This window comes from Tenrec ecaudatus, chromosome 1, assembly GCF_050624435.1.
Source record: "Tenrec ecaudatus isolate mTenEca1 chromosome 1, mTenEca1.hap1, whole genome shotgun sequence".
In the NCBI taxonomy this organism is placed as follows: Eukaryota; Metazoa; Chordata; class Mammalia; order Afrosoricida; family Tenrecidae; genus Tenrec; species Tenrec ecaudatus.
In genome coordinates, this window is record NC_134530.1 from 249501438 (window position 1) to 249524180 (window position 22743).

At 40.4% G+C, this 22743-nt stretch overlaps 1 protein-coding gene, 1 non-coding gene and 1 pseudogene across 2 annotated transcripts in view; 1 reads left to right on the plus strand and 2 right to left on the minus strand.

Annotated features, from left to right (window-relative positions):
- The window catches only part of PLD5 (phospholipase D family member 5), a 456985-nt gene that overhangs the window by 84182 nt on the left and 350060 nt on the right, over positions 1–22743 (minus strand). The window lies entirely within an intron of this gene.
- On the minus strand, positions 841–21095 carry LOC142429721 (coiled-coil domain-containing protein 82 pseudogene; annotated as a pseudogene).
- LOC142438104 (U4 spliceosomal RNA) lies at positions 15224–15364 on the plus strand. The gene has a single exon (XR_012782547.1). It is a non-coding gene; the product is annotated as a U4 spliceosomal RNA (small nuclear RNA).

A 22743-nucleotide genomic window follows, 5' to 3' on the forward strand; every position in this document is an offset into this window, starting at 1 on the left:
AGCAATTCTAAACAACTTCAGAGTTACAGATTGCTCCCTGGCAGGCTGGGGAATTCCACCCTCCCCTCCCTCCTGTAGTCCCTGCTGAGCCACTATTGGGAACAACCTGAATGCAGGGTCATGTTTTGTTTGCATCTCTTAATGGTGCGACCGCCTGGGCTGTGCTTTCTAATCTGAGTTCGTTTTCGGGCCCAGTGGCATAGATAGTACTGAGCATGCGTGTGCGTGCGTGCGTGCGTGTGTGTGTGTGTGTGTGTGTGTGTGTAGAGGAAGACTCGTTCATGCTGAGGCATGGAGGTAAATGGTGTACACACAGGCGTTGGTATCAAATTGACCTGGGTGGGTACCAAATTCTTGGGCACTCATCTGTGGGATACTCAGGACTATGCTACAAAGAGTTGGGAGTGGGCAGTGGTAGTAGGGGTACATTATCTAAATATAGAGCTTAACAATATATGTATTGTTCAGTAAATGGCAGCTTTTCCTAATGTTCCCTTTAGGGTTGGTTTTTGTGTATATTGGATAAAAATTGTATTATGCTGTAGGGTCCCATTACATGGAAATTAAGATGAACACATGCTTGAAAAAATATTATGCTATGAAGATATACATAAAATATATAAATACATGCCATATGACACAGGTAAACAAGACTCACAATCTACATATTTAAAGGAATTTATAAAATATCCGAAGGTAATGTGCTAATAGTCAGTCAATTTTCAAATGTTGCATGTAATATGCAGAAGTGAGATCCTCTCCAAATTGATCCAATTTCTCTTCAATTCTTCCACATTTTTTGACTGATGGAAGATTCTTACCATCATTTCTTCAAATAATTTATCTCCAACTTCTGTCTGTCTTTGCAATGGAGCATCATTCCTCTTAGAACTTGACTTTAAAATATTTCAGTTGATGCTAAATCTTGGTACAAGCAGCACAGAGTCTGCCAACAGTAAACACCTGCTCATCATGTGACATGAAATGACCTGTTTCCATAGTCCTGACGTTATATGCAGCTTTCTTGATGGATACACCGAGCATCTGCTCTAGTGATGCAATCTACCAGTCTGGCAGGAATAATTACTTAAGGTTCTTCTTTGTAATCCTTACATTAGAGTAATTTTAGATGAATTGATACTTGCTCCTTATATTGCTCTTTCATGCTTGGTAAAGTGGAGGGGCAGCGAAAGAGCGGAAGGCCTTCAATGAGGTGGAGTGACATAGTGGCTGCAACCAGGGGCTCAGGCACAGGAACAATGTGAGCATGGCCCAAGACCAGGTAGTGCAGAGGGTCATTATGGGTCGGAACTGACTCCAGGACACCACCACCATCACCACCAACGACTTCTAGGAACTAAACTCTAGTTGAGGATGAACAAAGCCATCATTCAAATAATGAAGAAATGTCGACATAATCTTGTGCATATGATTTTTGCCTGGTGCTTCCAATGCTTCCAGAAAAGACTAAAGCGCCGATCAGTAAAGCCTTCACAGCCCTTTCATAGTGAGTATAGTGATTATTGAAAGAATAAAGATAAATCGGACTAAGTTTAGTCTTGAAGTAGCCTCATTGGCTTTCATTTCCTTTCTCACCATGTACTAAGATACCACCAATGATGTAATAAGTTCCTTCTTCACAGATTCATAATGTCCACCCCACCCCACCCCCGTTCACTTTCTTGAGTAGGGTACCCTTTCAGAGTCCTTTCAAAGCTCCTCCACCTCTAACTCTGCCCTGGTCCCAACTCCTTCCAAGAATTAGGGAAAGCCCCAGATCAGAAGTTCTTATGGAAAGTTATTTAAATAGTTCCATGTACATTTAATAAGGAAAAACATATAAGGGGCTTCAGCAAGTTTGTGGGAAAATAGAATTAAAAGATAATGTTTTGAAGCCCCCTTCATCCATACACAAGAGCAATTAAGAAAGATTTGCTAATAGAGTTCCAGTTTATACACACATACACAGGTTTATATAAAAGAAAACATGTTTAAACATGTTTCCAGGATTAGTGGACGGTGCCAGACTCATTTCCTTCGACGGATACTAAATAATATACTTATTTTAATATCATTAGGGTAACTCCCAAAATCCCATCAAAATAATGACTTCTGAGGGGATCTGCTGGGCCAACGAAATTCCAGGCAGAGAGGTCCGCTTAGAAGGTTATTGCATTGAGCGATCTTTATATATAGTTCCCCAGGGGTGATCTTGATAAGACTTCTTGCAGGACACAGGATGACCACAGGTAAGTATTATGACTAAGTTTTAAGAAAGTTGAACACTGCAGGGGTGGGATAAAGGCCAGGAGAATTGTACTGAGGAATTTCTTTGCATCCCGGCAACGCACTTGCTCATTCTTTGACAGTAGCAAAAGCTGTCCTATGACTATTTCTTAAGGAAACGTTACCCCATCCACCCTATAGCCCTGATCTTGCCCCTTCAGACTTCCCCTTGATTCCCAAGCTCAAAGCACATTGATAAGGGATACAATTTGAGTCCCTTGAGGATGACGGGATTGTTGTTTTGGAGTTGTGTAAATGAATTTTTCAGGGGAAGGGGTAGAGAGCTGGAAACACTACCTTCAAATGCGTATAAAACCAGATGGAGGATATGTCAAGAAAAAATTTCACACCTTGACAATTTTTGTTTAATGATGGTTTCTATGATTTTGTAGCAATACTATGACCCTCATGTGTTTGTGTGTGCGTAACAAGGGGGGTAGTGGAATCTCCCCACAAATTTATGAAAGCCCCTTCTTCTCTGTGTCTTGCTGTTAACTGTCATTGAGTCAGCTTCAACTCATTTCAACCCCAAGAATAATGCAATGAAATGTGGCTTTATTCCATACCCTTTCTATGATCATCTGCTGATCAGCCAGAAGGTTTCCACTGGTTACTGGTTAATCTTTGACACTAGATGGTCAAGTCTTTCTTCTTAGTCCATCTTATTCTGAAAGCTACACTAAAACCTGTTCTGTCAAGCGGCCATCTAGCCCAGAAGCAACAAAACCCACATGGAAGCAGCACACCAACATTTGTGATCATGAAGGGCCAAGGAGCCAGGTTTCAAGCAACAAAGGCGGGGGAAAAAATCATATCATTGTGAATGAGGGGAGTGCATGATGGGGACCCAATGCCCATCTGTAGACAACTGGACATCCCTTGTAGAGGGGTAGTGGGGAGGAGATGAGTCACCCAGGGTTCAGTGTAGCAACAATGAAACTCAAAACCTTCCTCTAGTTCTTAAACGCTTCCTCCCCTCAACTATCATGATCCCAATTCTATCTTGCAAACCTGGTTAGACCAGAGGATGTACAGCAGTACAGTTGGGATCTGGAAACACAGAGAATCTAGGACAGATGAACCCCTCAGGACCAATGGTGAGAGTGGTGACACCGGGAGGGAAGGGGGTGTAGAAAGGGAGAACCGATCTCAGGGATCCAAGTATAACCTCCTCTCTGGGGGATGGGCAACAGGAAAGTGAGTGAAGGGAGATGTCGGGCAGTGTAAGATAATATAAAATAATAATTTATAAATTATTAAAGGTTCATGAGGGAGGGGGGAGCAGGGAGGGAAGGGTAGGAAAAAAGGAAAATGAGCTGATTCCAGGAACCCAAGTAGAAGGCAAATTTTGAGAATGATGAGGGCAATGAATGTATAAGGGTACTTTACTCAATTGATGTCTGTATGGATTGTGATAAGAGTTGTATGAGCCCCAATAAAATGATTTATATATTTAAAAAACCTGTTCCATGATATAGAAATAACAAGTCTCAGTGGATAGATGGGTGGTGACTGCTCATTAGATATGTTAGCTGGAAATCAGATCATGGGAGGCAAGATTTATACTGCTGAACTAGTTCTGTATATATCATATATAATATTTGATATGATCTAGATTATTCTCCCTGTGTTATCCTATATATCAATATCTATATATATCTGAGTAATGATAATAATAGAAACCTATATTGATTCCTTAATAAATGGTGCTAATCAAAATTGTTTTCTCAAAATATTAGGTCCACTAGGGGAAATGATAACAGATATCTTTGCTAGATAAAGTATATACCTTTGTGAGAACAGTGGTTCTCAAACTTGAATGTGCATCTCAATTGCCAGGAGGGCTTGCAGTTTCAGAAACACAAATTTCTGAGTCCAGGTAACACAATTTCCAATACAATAGATCTGAGTTAGATGACAAGACTTTCCCAGGTGATGGTGCTGCTGGTGGTGCTGGTCCAAGGATCGTATGCTCAGAAGACAGTGTTTCTCAAATTTCAACATAAAACCAGCTCACCTGCTCATACTGATGAAGCAGCCTGCAGCCCGCACTTGGAGTACCAAGGCTCTAGAGCTTCTTTGTTCAACAAGGAAGCCAAGAAGAGCCAAGTGTAGGTATTGAACTCTTAAAATGTAACTACCATAGTCTGAATTGAGAATTATTGAACTCTTAAAATGTAACTACCACAGTCTGAATTGAGAATTATAGATTACACATGGATAATGAAGATTTAATATGAAAGAAATATAAAAGACTCCATTAATAATTTTTTGTTGATTGCATACTAAAAGCTAATATTTTGGATGCATCAGACAAAATATTGTTTTTACCTTTTAAAAAGCATTGAATGTGTAAAAAATTAAAATAACACAGGTGGATCTCCTTATATTTTTATTGGATGATTTGTTGCTGTTGAATTAATTCTGACTCCCAACAGCCTCACGTAAATCAGAACAAAACTGTGGCCCATTGAATTTTATAAGGCTGGTTTTCCAGAATTAGGCTGGTAGGCCTTTCTTCTGAGCTGTCTCTGGGTACATGCTATCTTCTGGTTGTTAGACAAGTCTGTCTTCATGATTTGTCCCATTCAAGGACTCGCTCTCTTGGGTAGAACACTGAACTGTGTTCTGCCTCTTGAGACAAAATGCTATTTTTAATGCAGCTCAATTGCAGGAATCTAAAGTACTTAAGAAGTATCGATACATCTGAATTGTGGTGCTGGGGAAGCATACTGAAAATGCAATGGACTGCTAAAAGGACAAACAGACCTGTCTTTGAGGAATTACGGCCAGAGTGTTCCTTCGAGGCAAGGATGGCAAGACCTTCCTCTTACATACTTTGGATGTGTTGTCAGGAGAGACCAGTCCTGGAGAAGGACATCATGATGGTAAAGTGGAGGGACAGCGAACAAGAGGAAGGCCCTTACAGAGATGGATTGACACAGTGGCTGCAACAATGGGCTTAAGCATAGGATTAATTGTGAGGATGGCGCAGGACTGGGCAGTGTTTCATTGTGTTGTGCATAGGGTCGCTGTGGGTTGGAGCTGACTGGATGGCACCTAACAACAACAACAACAACAACAACAACAACACATCGTCCCGAAAGGGTGAATTCTTTAATCTCTCCTCAGTTGTAAAAGTCAGGGTGATTATTTCTACTGTCTAACACTTATACAGAATTTAATAATTTATCTTTATATCTTTCATGATGGCTTTGAAGCAATGACGAGTCTGTTTTCTCTCTGGCCCAGTGGTTCGTTATTGGTTTAGGGAGCTAAGACATTCCCTCCCATGGGTATGTAACGCTCAGCAGCCCTTCTGGGTACCTTTAGCCTGCTAAGTTGGACTATTCCCCATTACGCTATGGGCATCACTAAGCCTCCAGGAAAGTGGCGTGAGGATTCCCAAGGAAGCAAGTAGTTAGTCCACGTGCTTTCATATATATTTATGCCCCAATAGCAGCTGTCTGAAAAGATTGTGCAGATAAGATGAAGGACAAAAATAGATTTTTCATTAAAAACCCCTACATAACCACAGTGGCTTCCTAACGGAATGCCTTAGGCATTGCACACCTTTTCAAATCTTGGAAGCAAACTAGGCACTGCCTCGCTCCCTGTTCCACTAAGATCTTAGCATCGTCCTTGCTTTTTGTCACGGCACTCAGACAGTGAAGAATAATGAAGTATCATGGGCTACTTTGAGATAGCAGCTTCTATTAAAAGATCCTTCAGGACCTCTATGAGTTTGCTGCAGTATCCCAGAGCATCGCAGAGCATGGTTTGGGAACCCAAACACTAAGTTTTCATCTGACTCTGACCACTAATGATGGAAGGATCTGGAAACAGGAAACTTCTTACTCGACAATGTGGGCGTCCAAAACCCACTGGCCTCTTGGAGCAAAGTAAGAGCGTCGGTGAAGAACGGGAGCATGCAGAGAAAAGCAGCAAGCCTCCCCGTGTTCTTCCTGCCATTCTGCCAAGGGACAGGAGACCTGGCATCTTGATAAAGAGGGAATCAAGATGGGACTCAAAGGTCCGAACACTAGAGATGACCACCAGAACTCCTCTTTCAACCTAAAAGAATCCTTTTCTCAGTTGCCACCTTTTCTTCTCCAATCTGTAGCAGGTTCTTAAGCAAGACACTTAGATTGGCTTTTCGGCATCACTTTATACTCACCAATGATTGAAGACGTGGACATGGATATTTAATGAGACAGTTGGCTGTCTAGGTATATTTCATGTGGAATCCCACCCGATACACATTCAGCACAGAGTGCTCCTGAAATTAATGTAGCTATGTCCTAAATGGCCTCATGTAATCAAAACATCCTGGTCCCATCGTGCTACCACACCAACTAAAACCCATTTCCCAAATGCGACGGCAACCTAGCACAGTCCGAGGGCGCCTTCAGAAAACAAGGAAGTGAAGGAAGTGAGGGACGAGGAGGATGGGCAAATTCAGCAATGCATGCATCGACGTGAAACTTCTGAAGCTGGATAATTAGATGCGCATGTTGTTTGGGAGAATTATGATGGGTGTATAAATAAAACCAACTTGTGAGCACTGTATGTTCTTTCCCCAATTTTGATATGAGGGTAGGAGAGCAAAAGATAACAGCAGATATGTTTTCTAGATGGTCATAAACAAAGCTCTGTTTTATTTTCAGAGAAGACAAGAACAATGATATGACAGTTCCACCAGGCTTGCCTGGGGCACAGAGATATTATTATAAATGGAAAATTGTTTATTTGTCAAGGAATCATTTCCATCACCCCATTCAGCATCTTTTTAAAAAAACTCTCCTAATTAGAACTTTTATGGATTATGCTTCATTTTCTAACATATGAAAATTAAACTGGTTATATCATTGAAGTGAAAAAGAATAAGCTTCTCCGCCATTTTTCTTTTTTTAAGACTGGCATTTTAAAGTTAACTGGAGATTGCCTTACTTTTTCTTTTTCTCTTGGAAAGAATAGAAAAGCTTCGCAGCTTTAGATGCTGACAGTATTCCAGAAGCCCCTGGACCCCTGTGGGTTCTTGATGACTACTGTGGAGCTGGCATCTGGCAGCAAGGCTCAGAGTGCATAGCCATAAATAGGTGCTTGGCGCCAGTTCCGATTCATTCTCCATCTCCACGTCATAACTCAGGGAGTGGAGAAAAATGTCTTGCCAGTTATCCTGTGTTGGCTAATTCAAGGGTTTCAAATAAAATACAAATTAAACTTCAGCTTACCTATATATACTCTGTGCTAGAAATCATGTTATGCTAGCTAGATTCTCGGAATATATTACTATCTAGGAATATAGTAGGAACTGTATTATTATAATCACATTCTAGCAACTGTGACCAAAAACGTTCACCAAACTCATTGGCACTGAGATGGTTCCAAACATGGACACCTTATAGAACAGGGTAGAACTGCCCTTGCAGGTTTCCAACCTTCACATCTTTATGGGAGTAGACAGCCTCATCTTTCTTTTGCAGAGTTGCTGATGGGTTTGAACCTTTGACCTTGTGGTTTAGGAGTTTGATTTGTAACCTATTACACCACCAAGGCTCCAGAAATTTTAAGTAATATAAAACCAAAAAAACAATCTAAAAAGGGTATAGCCACTTCACTTCCTAAGGGAGAGCTGAAAATGGTAATTGCACAGTTTAAATAGAAGGCAAGGTAGAAGTGGCACAAGAAAGAGACGGCATTTATGAATGTGCAGAAGAAAGGAACCTAGTTATTTAAAAACTGTATACACTCACTCTTCGCCTCAATATAGTTAGGGTCCAGGTACTCATGTGAAAATGGAAAATGACCGCATTAGATTACACAGTGGAGGAAAGCTACATCATTATGTAGCTGCCAAATTCATATAGCTCTCAAACCAATGAGAATCATGGCCCAGCCAAGCTGGTACACAACCTTAACCATCGCACTTTGGCACTTACTAGTGTCAGATGCCTGTTGTATATAAACAAAACAGCAGATTATTTACTACCATTGTAAATGCAAAATTTTGGGTCATGAGATAGTAAGGGCTGGGTGTGTGCATAACACACACACACGAGGGCAAATAATTATTGCTACTTGGATTTGGTTCATATATGCACAGGTTTGTTTAACACAAAAAGTGTTAAACCATATTTGTGGATGGCTGCAAACATGTCCTCTCCTTAATATACCTGTCATTCTCTTTAGACGACTTTCCCTAAACAGATCTAATCAAGATGGTGGCTTCTGAGGTTATCTGCTTGGCCATTTACAATCAAGGGTGAAGTCAGCTCAAAAGGCTATGGTGAAGGTATTTTCCGATTCCAACAATCAGAATGTTCCTTAGCAGTGAGGCTGGTGAGACCCTGCCTGGAACTTATCTGGGCCACGTTATCAGGAACGACCAGTCCCTGAAGCCTCACTTGGTCAAACAGAGGACTGGAGAAAACGAGGAAGGTAAAGAGATGATTGCCACAAAGGCCCAGGATGGGACAATGTTTTAGTCTGAGATTCGGCAATGGCAGCTAACAATATAACACAAGGAGAGCTTGATAATTTTTCTTGAAGGACATAGGAAGATTACAAAAGCTAACTGTGAAGAAGCTTTAAGGAAATTAAAAGCTGCATTTGTGAGAAAAAGGCCAAGAAAACTGTGTGAAGCAATGCCCCACTCCCCCCCCCCCCCCACAAAGATGCTGCTGCTTACATCTCAGGCATAGCAGGACTGTCCTAGGAACACTTTGGTGGCACAGCTTCCACTACCCACATTCCGGCCCTGGTCTTTCCCCTTCCTAAAGATGTTTTATTTGGCTTCCTAAATGAAAGAACCTGGAAAAGGTACATAATTTGAATCTCTCAAGAATGCTACAACTGCAGCTTTGATTTGGTGTGAACTTTTCCATATTTCTTTAGAAAAGGTAGAGAGCAAAGAAAGAGGGCAATATCACCATAAGAAGTGTATAGACTTGCTACACTGAAATATATAAATATATGTGTGTTTGAAAGCTGAGATGTCTACATATGGATTTATCTATGCTCTAAATACATCCATGAATATAGTAGAGCATATACGGGACAAAATAATGAAGACTACTTAGTCATAATCAAACACGTTGGGGGAATAAGTCACTGTGCCTGCGGGGGTTGGGGGAGGCTCATGGTCTGGGTGGGGTGCACCATAGGCAATTGCATAACACAGCCCACAAAGACACCGTTTACATCGTATTTCATTGAGTAGCAACTGGGATCATAAGAATGGTGAGCAATCATCTAAGTTGAAACATGGTATCTCTCTGGCGCAAAGAAGAGTGAAGACAGTTGAAGATACACAGAAACAATTAGTCCACGCAGTTGGATCACATAAACCTTAACCTACATGATCCCGAGACAGAACTAGATGATGCCCAACCACCATTGCTGATCATTCTAAGGGGGATCACATTTGAAGGCCCTAGATAGGGAGAAAAATTAGAAACAAAATGCAAACTAATGAAATAAGATAAATTTAATGTTTTATAGAGTAATGGTGGAACCCCTGAAACTATGGTCCTTAGTGACTGCTCAGTCCTGAACACGTCTGAACTCACTGCTGGGATCATTTTCAGCCAAACAATAGACAGTCTATAAAGTGAACAAGGGGGGTACCTTAGCATAATCAACCATTTAAGATCAAAAGGGCAATATTTCCCCAAAGACAATTCCAGATGGCGGGGAGTCTTAGGAAAGGAGAAGGAAGAGCATTGTGGGAATTGCAATCAATGACATTAATGTTCATGTGCTAAATCTAATCTCGGATAGTCTCTAAATTTAGATAGGAAATACCAAGGCCATATTTTAGTTCTTGTGGACTTGTTTGAATTTTCTTCAGTTTCAACAAGAATTTGCATATGAGCAAGTTACGAGCAGACCCATAGTTGTCACTTACTTGGCTCTTCTTCGACAGGTGGTATTGAGCTTCTTTGTCCTTCCTTCTCAGAGATGTAGTCAATTTAATTCCTGTGTATTCTATGTGGTGTAGTCCATGTGTAGAGTAACCATTTATATTGTTGAAGCGATATTTGCAATGAATACGTCATCGGTCCTGTAAAATTCTGTCAGGTGATCTCTACTTTTATTTCTGTCACCAAGGCCATATTTTCCAACTACTGATCCTTCCTCTTCATTTCCCAGTAATCAGTGAATATTAATACAACTTGATTGCATGTTTGATCAATTTCAGACAGAAGAAGGAGGTATAATTCTTCATTATCTAGTGGTTGGTGCATACATTTGAATAACAATGTTACAAGTCTCCCTCTTAAGTATATATATATATGTATATATATACTTAAGAGGGAGACTTGTAACATTGTTATTATATATATATAAATTTTTCACAGACACTTCTACTCTGACACACACAGCAACTGTTTTTTGTTTGTTTGAGATGAGCCTAAGAATAAACAGATGTTGAGTAAAATCCGAAGAGATGTTCCAATAAGTATAATCCAATCAATTTGGGAAGCTTTAGCTACACAGAGGGATTTTTTTGTTTTGTTTTGCAATATATTTTTGTTCTTGGTTGTATTGTAGGTAAAGAAGTCTCTCAGTGCTCCATCTCCTGGATATTACTCTATATTCATATATTACTCTATAGGTTGGAGATGTTACTGTATATTTGAACTCACTGATTCAGTTATAAAATAGAACATCAGGGTGGCACATTAAAAAAAACTACTGAACTATCTCTTAGAGTCTTAGGTTTACATCCTAACTCTTCTTTTTCATTTTCATTAAAAAAATCATTTTATTGGAGGCTCAGACAACTCTTATCACAATCCATACATATATCAGTTGTGTCAAGCACATCTGTACATTTGTTGCCCTCATCATTCTTAAAACATTTGCTTTCTACTTGAGCCCTGATATCAGCTCCTAATTTTTCCCCTCCCTCCCTGCCCCCTCCCTCACGAACCCTTGATAATTTATAAATTATTATTATTTTGTCATATCTTACACTGTCCGATGTCTCCCTTCACTGACTTTTCTGTTGTCCACCCCCAAGGGAGGAGGTTATATGTAGATCCTTGTGATCGGTTCCCCTTTCTAGCCCACCTTCCCTCCACCCTCCCGGTATCACCACTCTCAGCACTGGTCCTGAAGGGATCATCCACCCTGGATTCCCTGTGTTTCCAGTTCCAATCTGTACCAGTGTACATCCTCTGGTCTAGCCAGATTTGTAAGGTAGAATTGGGATCATGATAGTGGGGGTGGTGGGGTTGGGGGGAGGGGAAGGAAGCATTAAAAAACTAGAGGAAAGTTGTATGTTTCATCGTTGCTACAGTGCACCCTGATTGGCTTTTCTCCTCCCACGACCCTTCTGTAAGGGGATTACATGCTAACTCTAAGGACTAGAGGAATAATCCTAGGGCAGTCTTCAATGAGCCTCTCTGAACTGGTTTCCTGATTTGTAAAATGAGACTTCCAAAGTTCTATTTATTTTACACAACTTCTGTGATGAGTCCATAAACCAATGTTTATGGAAAATTATATGTATTTTACTCATTTATTAGTTACAGTTGTAACTATTTGCTTGGTTTATCTTAATTTTGTTTCATTATGAAGCATGGTTTCTTTCAAAAATGTATGAAGATGAAATTTAGACCCAGAGTTTCTAGAACAAGCATATTCAGTATTCCAAGAACTTCAGAAATGCATGTGTATTTTTAGGTGGATCTTAAGGTCCAAATATAATACATTCCAATTAGACTAAAACACAGAGATAATTTAGCAGTTTGTGGGTGGGGGTTAGGAAGTTCATGTTAGAACAGTTCAGGACAGCAGAGGTAATTTTCTAAATGCAGTTTTCTAAGAGAATTAAGGATTAAGGAAGGGTTTTAAAAAATATGACAGATACATTTTGGCAAATTCAACAAGAAAAAGCTGAAGTGACAGCTAATTATAATAATAGATGCTTGAGCTATAGCACTTGAATATACAGAATGATTTATGAGTATAAGAATAGTATTCTCAAAAGTCTTTGTATCACATAATACATTCCATTTTTCCAATTAAAATATGAAAGCCATGAAGTAAGAAAAATGGAGCAATAACATTCACCTGAGTGAATCTTTGTTAATATAGTTATTAAAATAAATGCATTTCCTAGACATGACTAAGCTTGCAAAGAAATTCAATGAAACATTTAAATTTTTTTGTTGAAGAAACACAGTCTGTATTTATGTGTTCAACAAACTTTGCCTGTTCTAATTTCTTCTCAATATTATTAAAAAACAAAGCCATGTTGCTGTTTTTTTAAAAAAATCATTTTATCAGGGCTCTTACATCAATTGTATCAAGCACATTTGTACATGTGTTGCCATCATCATTCTAAAAACATTTTCCTTTTTGTTTGAGCCCTTGGTATCCGCTCCTCTTTTATCCCTCCTTCCCCCACCCTCCAACCCCTGTGAACCCTGGATAAATTATAAATTATTATTTTCATATCTTATACCGACCACCATCTCCCTTCACCCATGGTTTCGTTGTTCCTCTTTGGGAGATGGTTATACATTGATCATTCCAATTGTTTCCCATTTTTCTCCCCCTTCTCCCCACACCTTCCCCCTACCCTCTTGGTATCGCTACTCCCATTTCTGTTCTTGAGGGGTTTATCTGTCCTGGATTCTGTGTATTGAGAGCTCTTGGCTGCACCAGTGTACATGCTCTGGTCTAGCTGGATTTGTAAGGCAGAGCTGAGGTCATGATATGGGGGTAAGGAAACCTCATGGAACCAGGGGAATATTGTGTTTCCTTGGTGCTATACTGCCCCCTGGCTGGCTCATCCCTTCCTTGTGATCATTCTGTGAGAGAATGTCCAGTTGCCTACAGATGGGTTTTGGGTCTCCACTCTGACCTCCCTCATTCTCAACAATATGATTATTTATTTTGGGTCTTCTGAGGTCTGTTACTTGATCCCGTCAACACTTCATGATCACACAGGCTGGTGTGCTTCTTCCATGTGGGCTTGTTGCTTCTCTTCTGGATGGCCACTTGTTTACCTTTAAGCCTTTAAGACCCAAAATGTTATATCTTTTCATAGCCAGGCACCATCAGCTTGATTCACCACATTTGCTTATGCACCTGCTTTGTCTCCAGTGATTATGTCGGGAAGGTAAGCATCATAGAATGGCAGATTATTTGAATAAAGTGTTCTTGCATTGAGGGAGCGCTTGAGTAGAGGCCCAAAGTCCATCTACTTCCTCAATGTATTGCTATATAAATATATGTACATAGGCCAATACCTCTACTTCTATGAATAAATATATTACCTATGTACACAACTATGTTTCTACCTCTATCAATGGTTTTGTTTCCTAGGTCTTTCCTCAGTTTCCTTTTACCTACCTCCCGCCCCACTATCATGCTTACTCTTCATTTGCCTGTCAGTAATTCCTCTTGGCTAGATTACTGTTGCTCCAACATCACCAGAGTTCCTATGCTCTCCTAGCCATTGATTTTAATTCCCTAGTCCATGCATTGTTTGCTCACCACTCTCTTCCCCCATTCCCCTCCTCCCCACAAATCCCACCAGAACCGTGGGTCCAGTTGCTTACTCCTTGGGCAAAGCCATGTTTTTAAGTAGTACTTTCTACACGTAATAATTTATTTCATTATGGATAAAGTGTTCTTGGAGAAGTGTTGGAAATGCTACTAAATTGAGGTGGACCAGCTTTTGCTAGAAGCTATTGCTCTGCTGGGATGACACCAGCCCCAGGGCCTGGGGATGATTAATAGTGAAGTTGTGTGGCTGGGCTTTTGTGCATGCACACACTTGCACTGTGGTCCCTCAGGGAAGGTTTGAAGAAGTGTACTGATTTGCCCCTGTCATAGGCTAGTGGGCTGTGAAAAATAAAAAGGATGACAATTCTGTTGGTGATCATGCTAACTCATATTTATTGAGCGAGAAACGATAGTTAATTGAACTCTTCTCATCTCCTCCTTTCCTGAAACACAGGAGCCAGTAATGCTAAACAGCATCCAGTCCCCAAACATTACCTCTGCTGAACTGCAGAGCGGTTAACCTGCAGCACGACTTGGATTCGGCCTGTATCAGGGAACTCCTTCTCTTAGCCCCTTTCCGCCCTTGTTTCCCTACAGCTGTCGCTGGCTGGATTGTCCATTGATGAAAATCCTGGCTTACATTGATGCAATTCTTTTCTGTTCTAATGCCCAATCTTTGATTATGGTTTCTTATGATATGATGTTATGGATCACTGAACAAATTCCAATTTGTTAATTAATGTATTTATTTTGGGAAGAAAATAATATAAATAGGAACCCTAGTGGAGTAGCAGTAACGCATAGGGCTGTGATCTGCAAGGTTAGCATTTCAAAACCACACGCTGCTCCCGGGAGAAAAATGGGGCTTTCTACTCCTGTAAAGAATTACAGTCTCAGAACTCACAGGGGAGCTTCTACTCTGCCCTGTATGGTTGTGATGTCCTATAGTTGGCATTGACTCCATGCCAGTGAATTTGGTTTTGGTTATATTCGGATACAGAAGAGTTGCTAAGATTTCATGTAAAACCCCATCGTCAGGTGCTACCCAGTCCTGGTTCTCAATACAGGTTGCAAAACCAGGATTCTGAAACCATTCAATAGGGAATTAAGAAAAGGGCTTTGTTTGTTGTTATTTGCTACTGTCAAGTTTGTTATAATTCATGACACCTTGTGCATAACAGAACAAAACATAACCTGATCCTACACTATCTTCTTGATTCTTGCTTTGCTCAAGTCGTTTCTTATGGTCATTGTGTATTTTGAGTGCTTTCCAACTCAGGGGGGCTCATACACCAGATCTTTCTGAAATAATATTCAGTAGACACCAATAAAATGATTAAAAAATTAAAAAATAATATTCAGTTGTGATTCATAGAATTTTCATGGGTAAGTTTTTGAAAGTAGATTGCCAAGCTTTGCGCAGTGGCAATATCGTAGCCAGTGAGGTTTATCCGAGGCACGATTATTACTAATTGAAAACTTTTCCCAATACCCCGCTGTGACAACTTGAAATATAGTCGGCATTGGCAATTTTTGACAGTCTCTACGGAGACTGAGCAAAAAAAAAAAAAAGAAAGTAGATTGCCACGCCAATTTTTGCTAATCTTAGTCCAGAAACGATTGAAAACTGCTCACTTTGGGTGACCCTCCTGGGACTTAACTTACCAGCGGTACCTCCTCCAGTATCACAGAAGTCCATAAGCCAACACTCTTTCAAACACTGACCATTTTCTTTTTCTCAATCACTGGGCTGATATACTTACTGAAATCTCTTTAAGCTTTGTTTCTGGCCAACAGAGTTTTTGTGTTCTCTCCCAGATTTGCGGCACTTCTAATTTCAGCCATTTCTTCTAGGTGTTGTTTTCAACCATAACCTTGTATGCACAGGATGTGGAACAAAGTCTATGCAAAGACATTGAAGACCTCCCTTCCCATGGACTCAACACTACCCTATGCCTCATGGGTGCTGCTGTCCACCTGTGTTGCTGTTCACACCAGGTGTTCGGGACTGTATCTAGAGGGGCTTGGTGAAAGCTGTGCCCAAGAAAATAAATAAATAAATAAGAGTGCCTCTGGTAGTCTCCTAATGTATTGATAGGGGATTTATGAAAGAAAGACATTTCTTTGTCATCAACTGTGAAGGCTACACATTATGGAGTATTATCTACGATGCTGCAAGCACATTTCTAGGTCTAAGTCTATGAGGTTGGTGTTAGTAATTCAGCTATAGAGCTGGCGAAACGGAAATGTAGGGAGGTAAAATAACTTGGCCAGGGGCACGTACTAGTAAAACCCCAAATCAAACCCTCTGCCCTCAAGTCCAGGCCGACTCACAGAGACCTATAGGACATGGGAGAATTTCCCTGTGAGTTTCCGAGACCGTAACTCTTTAATGGGCTAGAAAAAATTCAATTTCAGTTTTATCTGACTTCAACTGTGACCGGGGTATGGCTAACTGAAAGTAATAATGGCCAATACAAACAACGGGGTTGTAACACAGCAAATTTCAGCTGCGCTTCTGTTTCCAGGATTGTAGTGTCCATAAGACTAGAAGCAGAAGCTCACAATGGGGAAGCTGCTTTTGAAGTATCGTATTGAATTATGGGCATCCTAGTTTCAAAAACCCTTTAACCAAGGGCTATACCTGGAGAAAAAAAGTGAGCAGGGGAGAAATCTAAAATCATGTCATATTGGAGCCATAATGGACAGCTCAGATTGTCAGACAATTTAGAACATACTGTGGGTTGAAGGGACATATAAGGACAATTTTTGGAAAAAAGTTTCATTTAGGAATGAACATCTTAGGAAAGGTAAGCATGTGGAGGCCAATGATACTCTTATCCTTTCACTTAATTGCATATATTGACCATTTACAGAAGCCGCTAACTGATGCCTCCCATGGGAGAATAGGAAAATGATTTTCTACTTCTGCTTGTTTTGAATATAATTATCTGACAAACAGTTATCTTAGCAATTGTAGATAAGGTACATGGCTTTGCCATCGAAGATGCAGTCTGTTAACATATTTCTTTTATTAAAAAAATAGAGATTACCACCTTATGATCTACTGTACAATGCATATGAAAACAAAAAAGACATTTCGGAGCAGCCCAGGTAATCTTTTAAATCAATACCAGGAGAATTAATATTTTGTTTTCCCTCATTATATATTTCCTGTGGAGTGTTATTTACTCTCCCTTGTGTTTGCTGTTGAATTGTCCTTTGTTTTTACTCCATTTTCATTTTGGTTCTGACATAAAATTACCTGCACCGTGCCAGGTCATACTTCACTTTCTTTGAGGAAGATAAATCATGCCTTAGAACTTCATTATTTCTCAACAGATGTCAGCTCATTGCTCGCAGGTGAACAGGGATGACAGGATGTGCCATAAAACAATGACCCTCTCCTGTCCATCGGCATGCCCATGTGCTTTCAACTCTGCCTTGGTCTTTTGTTCTTTTAATTGAAAGAAAAGGGGATAGGGAGTGGAATCAGAGAAACATTTTCTCATGGCTAATATCAGGTTGTGACTTCAACCTGCAGGAAAACTTAAGAGGAGACACTGGGCTTGGCAAAGCACAGGGAGAGTGATTCACATCAGTATCCTACCAAATGATAACGGTCAGAAATAGCAGCTAGGATGAAACCAGTGGCTTTAGGGTCAAGAAAGGACTGTCACTATTCAGCTGCTTAAGCTGTTTTTTAAATGCAACATGCCAGGAAATATCTTTGCTGTTTCTTCAGTTGCCAGTTAAATATAAGAATTGCCCCTCGGCATTGTTACGTCCTTTTTTGTTGATAGTATAGTCCTTTTCTAGGTTGTCCCAGCTACAGAAGACTGCCCGAAGACTGTGTAAACACTAATGCCTCCAATAATTCCCTCTGACCATAAGGGAGTAATGGGAATAACCTGGTTATGAGACAGAGTTTGGAGAGATGATTATAGTAGATTAAAATGATAATTCTGTCTTGAATGGTTAACATTTGTCATTTGATCTTCCTTTTGATACACTTTGAGCTTGATCTGGTTTTTAAAATTTTCTGTTTGTTCTCCATTCTTCCCCCTCTCCACCCATCACATTAAGGCTTATCGCTGTTGTATTTTGTTATTGTTGGTAGTGTTTGGGATTCTCTGTTATATTCTTTCTATGTTCTTTGTTATATGAAACCCAGACTGGGTGAATCTATAGAGATAAGAACTAGAATAAAGGTTCCTGGAGTGTACAGTAGGGGAGCAATGTGTGATGGGGAGCTGATATCAAGGAGCACAAAAAGGAAGAAATGTTTTGTAAATGATTGTGGTGATTATACAACATTGCTTGCTATGGCTGAAGTATTGAATGGTATGATATCTGGATTATGTCCTAATAACATGATTTGGTAAAAACAACAACAACAATCCCAGGGGCTAATAAAAGACAATATTAACAGAAGATCTCATGCCCCAGGAGATGATCGATCAGACTCTCTATAATAAATTAATATGGAATTTTTGAAAAGGAGCCAAAGGCAAATAATGCCCCCCCCCAAAAAAAAAAAACATAGATCCAAGGGTTTGGGGCTTCCACTAAATCCTACCTCCAGTTTAAGGACAATTAGTTCTTACATCATGGCTCTGCTCAGAACACAGAAGATATGAGCTATAGCCAAGTGAGGTAAAGAAATTAAATGGTACCTTACATCTGGCTATTAAAGGTTTGTTTCCAAACAAGCAGCCATCTAAGTGAGATGTCAAGGAAGTTCACATGGGAGAAGCACACCAACATTAGTGACTGAAAGACTGGAAGCCATACAATCCAAAGCCAAGGAAAGGAATAATATCAGAGCCTAAATTGTGAGAATCTGGTTTGCAAAAGGCTATTGGTGACAGTGGGAACCAAAGATACATTTGTGAGATCTACAGAGGAAATCAGTCTCCGGTGATTTTCCTCTATTCTTAATTGAGGGATGGAAAGAAACTGCTTACCAAACAGGGTGCACTGGAGATATAACTATAGAAGATCAAAGGGATAATCATGAGTTGAATGGTTAAAACCTTGTCAGTTGAAACCCTCTTCGATGCACGTTAGACCTGATCTGTTTTTCAACATTTTATTTTTTGTTTGTTCATATTAGGGTTTATCTCAGACGTATTTTGTCATTGGGGGTTACCCTCTTGATTTTTTGTTATGATTTTCAGTATATGAAATTTAGGATTGATGAACCTATAGGGAAAGCAAACAGAATATGGGTTTCTGGGGGATACTGTGGTGGTGGTGGTGGTAGGGAGGGCATTAAAGGGAGCTGTTGTCTATCAAGAAGTTCAAGAAGGAAGAAAATGTTTGGAAACTGATTTGGGTAGCAACTGTATAACACTGTTTGATGTGATTGAACTATGGAATGATATGATATCTGTATTAGTTCCCAATAAAATGGTTTTGAAAAACTAAAGTATAGTCCATGCTGAGGGTAAGACATTAAAAAATTTAAATATGAAGAAGAAAATAAAACCACATGTCAACAACAGCAACAACAAGAAAACAACAACATGTTAAGACAAAAACATCATAGAGACAAAAAGGACACTACATTAAAGGAATAATAGGAAAAGAAGATGTAGCAGATAAAAGAAATCATAAAGACTGGAGCAAAAATAAATGAAGTGGAAAACAGAAAACAATGGGAAAAAATCAATAAGACCAGAAATTGATTCTTTGAAAGGAACAACAAACTTGACACTGGCTGGGGGAAGGAGGGGGAAAAACAAGAGAAGCTTATGCCAACGGCTCAAGTAGAAAGAAAATATTTTGGAAATGATGAGGGCAACACATATACAAATATGCTTGATACAATTGCTATGTGGAATATTATAAGAGCTGTACGAGTCCCAATAAAATGATTCAAAAAAATAGACACTGGAAAAATTAACAAAGGGAAAGAATAAGAAAATGCAAATATCTAGACTTGAAAAGGGTGACCATGAGGGTAGGAGAATTGTGAGGGAGAAAGGGGAAATTAATCACAAGGTTGGATATATGATACAACCCCTACAAGGGGGATGAATAATTGAAAAGTGGGTGAAGGGAGATCGTGGATGGTGTAAGATATGAAATAACAATAACAATATATAATTGATGAAGGATTCATGAGGGTGGGAGGGTAGGGAAGGGAGGGGAAATAAAGGAGCTGATACCAAGGACTCAAGTAGAAAGAAAATGTTTTGGATATGATGATGGCAACATTTGCACAAGTGTACTTGATACAATTGAATTATGGATTGTTATAAGATCTATCAAAGCATCCAATAAAGTGATTAATTAAAGGGACGTCTGGGAAGATGGTGACTGAATAACATACCAGAGGAACTCTGCAGAAATCAGTGCAGTAGTGTTACTAAGAGGGAAATTCCACACTGCCAGGTCGCAAGAGGAGCATCATAAAGATAAGTAGATACAGATCCTCTAGGCTTTGAGAGCTGGAAGCTTTTGGCTTACCACAGTGGAGGCCAGCTAGGGTTTGACCTTAGCCCCGCCACTATCTCGGCCAGAGCTGGGATCATCTGGAGCCAGCGCAGGAGCTTTATCTCAACACAGCCACAGCTTGCTGCCACCTCAGGGCAGGGATTAAACACCTTTAGCCCCATGATCAGAAATCAGGGCTCAGCTATATTGTTACTTTTGTTCCCCTCTCTTCCCTCTATCCCTCCACAGTCTCAGCAGGCTTAGTTTTTTTTCTTTTTCTCTTTCCTATTCTCTCACATCACGCCATTGCCGACCTCCAGACCATTCCCATTAGCCTAGGGCATTTACTCCTGCCCTCCACCCAGCTGGGAGAGCTCCACCCGCGGCAGCATAACCTGAGGTTGGGGAAAGCCCACCCACCCTCCACCAGGGGATATCCCGTCCAACTTCTTCCCTGGGGAAATTCTACCTGCCTGCCCTCTGCAGTGCTTAACACATGGCTGGGGAAATTCCACCTGTGTGGCTGGGGGAGCTCCTATCCATCCTCTGTGGTCCTATGTAACAGAGGAAATTTCCTCCTGCCTGCCATAGTGCCTCACACGGCCTAAGGCAGATTGGACAACATTCACTAATGTTCCATTCTGCTGCAGCAAGCTCTGCCCAACCTCCACAGAGATATAATACCTGACCAGTGAAATTCTGCCCACCATTCGCAGTGCTCTACACCAGCCTTCTTTGGCATTCTCATTGCAGTGGGCACCCCGCACATCTTCTTCAGTGCCCCAAGCTGCTGTGGGGCAGAACATCACAGCTTCTTGTGAAATCACCCAGTACAGCACCATCCTTGTGAATCCACACAACCCAACCAGCATCCCTTGAGAAGACCATCCAATTTGTCCTCCAAATAACACAATACTGGTTGACTAGAGAAAGAGTGAAGTCACAGGAGGATAAAGTGGTAGGCCAATTCCATAGTGCAATTAGCTGCAGGCAGTTCGAAGAAGTATTCCTACAAGTCTCCCAGAGAGAGCCAGTGCTCTTCGACTCCCTGGAAAATGGCACCTGGCTCCTCTTAAAACAATGCAGTGCAAACAGCAATCAGCTCCAATGACCTCAATGAAAAAACAGGAAAAACAAAAAGCAATAGCAGAAGATGTCCTGCACCTAACAACACACATAGAAGAAGCACACATTGATCTGCCAAGAAATAAAATTTCAGAATGCTGTTTGGAGTCATACAGGATCTGAGGGAAACAATACAGAAAAAGGATGAAATAATAGAGGAGATAAAGTTCATACTCCGAAGGGAAAAACAAGAGCTTAGGGACGAGATAACAAGAACCAGTAGCAGACTCACGGACTTTGCCAATTGCAGGAGGCAGAAAACTAGACCAATGACCTAGAGGACAGCTAAGCAAACTTTAACAAACGCAAACCAAATCCTAAAACCAAAACCAAGATCCTCAGAGAAGCTGAAGAAAACTTAAGAGCTATGTCTGATGCTATGAAGAGGAACAACATCAGAATAATTGGATTACCAGAGGAAGACACAACAAAGAAGTCATCTGCAACAACAGTGAGAGAATTCTTGGAGGAAAACTTCCCCAGCTTACTGACCAAAAGCCAGGCAATCATTCAGGAGGCTGAAAGAACACCAGCTGGATTGAATCCCAAGAAGAAGTCACCAAGGCACATAATAGCTAAACTATCCAATTTTGAGGCAAATAAGAAAATCATGAGAGCAGCTAGGGAAAAATAAGCAATCACATATAAAGGTTCCCATATAAGAATATGTTCATACTTAACAGCAGACTCTATGAATAAGAGGAGAGAGTGGAGTAACATATTCCAAAAATTGAAGGAAAATAATGCAAACCCAAGAATACCCAGCCAAATTACATATCAACATAGATGGAGAAGTAAGAGTCTTCCCAGACAAGTGAAAACTCAAAGAATACGTTAGATGAAACTCAGCCCTACAAAAGATCCTTGTCAACTCAGTATGGGCAGAACAATAGACTCACCAAGCATAAATAAGAGACTGCCAAGTAGAACAATCCCACCCAGAGGGCAACAAAGAGAAAACAGCCCCAAGACAGCACTGGCTTAAATAAGGTCAAGAGTGAAATACACACACACACACACACACACACACACACACACCACATAGATAAGAAAGGCAGGTAGGAAAACACCCAACACAAAAGGAATAAGATGACCTCAGAGTCCACAGATGGAGACAATAACCCTGAATATCAATGGACTGAGTTCAGGCATTAAAAGACTGAGGCTACGGCTATCAAAAGATATAGCGTCTGGGGTCTTAAAGGCTTGAAGGTAAACAAGCCACCATCTAGCTCAGAAGCAACAAAGCCCATATGGAAGAAGCACACCAGCCTGTGTGATCATGAGGTATCAAAGGGATCAGGTATCAGACATCAAAGAACAAAAAATCATACCATTATGGGCTCACCTTCTCGATAAAATTTC